At 45.6% G+C, this 2434-nt stretch overlaps 1 protein-coding gene across 1 annotated transcript in view; it reads left to right on the top strand.

The window, feature by feature from the left end:
- Positions 1–7: 7 nt before the first annotated feature.
- The window catches only part of si:ch73-375g18.1 (kinesin-like protein KIF1C), a 56561-nt gene continuing 54134 nt past the window's right edge, over positions 8–2434 (top strand). Inside the window, 1 exon segment of the mRNA XM_048236366.1 lies at positions 8–710. The gene's annotated coding sequence lies outside the window, so the exon portion shown is untranslated.

The following is a 2434-nucleotide window of genomic DNA, read 5'->3' as shown; positions in this document are numbered from 1 at the left end:
AGGGGGTTGAGCCAGGCGAGGGAGGGTATCTGACGGGGCCGCAAGCAGACACCGCGGCCAGCAGCGGCAACTTTTCTCCTCATTTTCTTTTTTTTTTCTTTTATCCTCTTTTCCACTTCCTAATCACTTCTCAAGTCCTTCAAAGGTCGCCTCGCCGCCTCTCTCATCATCACTGGAGAACCAGTCGTAGGGTTGTCTATCCATAACGGAAAAAGAGGAGAGAATTAAGCTTTCCGCTGCGGAGATTTGCCTCGCCTCGGCCGCTAGACCAAGCCAGACGCCACTAGCTTTTTCGATGGTTTTCAAAAGTTGGAACTCATACTTCTGACGGACATCCCGGAATAGTTTTGGTCGACACAGTCGACGCATCAAATGGTTTATTATTGGGGAATTTCTCTTGATGCGCGAGAAGAGTTTTTAATTTGTCTAAAGGACACAGCGCCCCCACCCAACTTTTTCGCCTCCCTTGTGAGAACCCCCCTTCACGGCCGTGAGTGGCCTGTCCCGTCCGACGCTCTGGAATGAGAGGGGTCAATACCAGGTCGAGTAAAGGGGTTGGCAAAATTGGCAAACTTTTAATTTTCCTCCGTTTTCATTGATTACCGTTTCTACACCAACTATGGAAGTTAACTAATTGAAAGGACTGGGCACGGGGCCGACTGGACGTAGAACGTGAGGTAGAGCCTCTTCCCGTTCCATTTCGTTTAAAGGTGAGTGAGACGTGTCTTCAGCCCAATGGAAATTCAGGTCTTGCCGCAACTTCCTCCATACTTGTCTTTCACAGGGCATGTTATTGGCAAACATTTGTCAGAGACTTGTCCCGTTTATTAGTCTGTGACAATGCATAAACTCGCATTTACGTCTTAATTTGCTTATTTAAGTCGTATTTACGAATTTACATTTAGCATGTTAGGGGATTTGCCCGTCAGACATGCTTATTTGAACCCACGCTAATTTCGAAAACTAAGGTCATGGTCGTTAAGCGACATTTTCATGACAGACATGACACTGTTGTCGTATCTGGTTTGGCAGCATACAGGATGTGCCATCGGGCTTGTGTACTTGCGTGTTGGTTTAGTTGTCTCGAGGCCACAGTGTGTGCCTCAACTGGGCCTGAGCCATCATGTGTTCCCAGCGCGAGCCAAATATCCGGCCCAAGACCAGAGGTGTGTAGGATATGCTGGGATTGACCTACTAATCACACACACACACACACACACACAGGACACAGGCACACACATAATTTACGCATACTGCCACATATAATTCAAATAGTTTTAAACTTCACCACATTTCACACATTTACCACACATTTCAAAATGTATAGCCTAGGTCACAATGCTTATTGCAGAGATACCCTCACAAATATATAGCATCAAAGTAGCCTTTTACCCACAGGCTGTCACAGTTCATGTCGAGTTTGCTGTCATAATTTTCCGTGTGTATTTTGTAGCCCAAGTTATGCGTGGGAGGAGAGAGAGAGAGGAAGGGAGAAAAAACAAGTGTGTTTTAAGCGTGTGTTCTCAGATTGGGTGGCGCAGTAACTATCTTTAGCCGAGAGAGGCAAGAGAGGGAATAGCTCTCTCTCTCTCTCTCTCTCTCTCACACACACACACACACACACACACACACACACACACACACCAGCATTGTGACAGCTGGAGCGTCGGCCGCGCGCACTGAACATCATTCATTATCACATTCCATCGGCGGGGCCCGGGCGCGTGAAGGGGCTTTTAAATCAGTGTGTGCCCGGATGCCTCACACAGATAGTCTCACACACATACGGAAGAATCAACGTTTAAGTGCAGTTAGCTTACGGGTGTACACAACAGAACTACAAAAACCGTATTTCAAGCTAACAGTTGTTCCACAAGGAAATGCCTATGTGCGCAGTAATTTTCTTCTTCAGTAATGAATACCTTTCTAATGATATAACAGTCTTTAACCCCCCCCACTCACTCTCTCTGGCCCCTATTTTGCACCGTGGCGCATGGCGTAAAACTCGTTTTCCACCCGACGCAAAGTTTATTTTTATTATTTTGCACGTCTATTTTTTAAACAATGCGCCCAGGGGTGTGGTAATTAACAACCTAGCGAGTGGCCTAGCACATTGTCTAAAAATCACTATTTTACACCACCTAAAACGCATTAATTATGCCACTGACCAAGAGAAACCTGGTCAGAAGTCTATGGCGAGTTGTTTATATGTTATTTTAAGAGCGCATTGTCAATTTGGCAGGTGCCCAACGCACCATCCTTCTATCCTCCATGAACACACACCAGCGCACATCCATGCAAAACATTAGAAATTACACAATTACGCTACAATGGGAAACATAATTAGAATAAAGATATTACAAAATACATCTCACAATGCATTTGCATGCGCTGGACGTTTGATAGCGAAAACACTCCCAATGTGGACTGGACA

Source organism: Alosa alosa, chromosome 24, assembly GCF_017589495.1.
Source record: "Alosa alosa isolate M-15738 ecotype Scorff River chromosome 24, AALO_Geno_1.1, whole genome shotgun sequence".
Classification (NCBI taxonomy): Eukaryota; Metazoa; Chordata; class Actinopteri; order Clupeiformes; family Clupeidae; genus Alosa; species Alosa alosa.
Note: the sequence above shows the minus strand (reverse complement) of the source record. Positions and strands in the feature narration are given on the sequence as shown.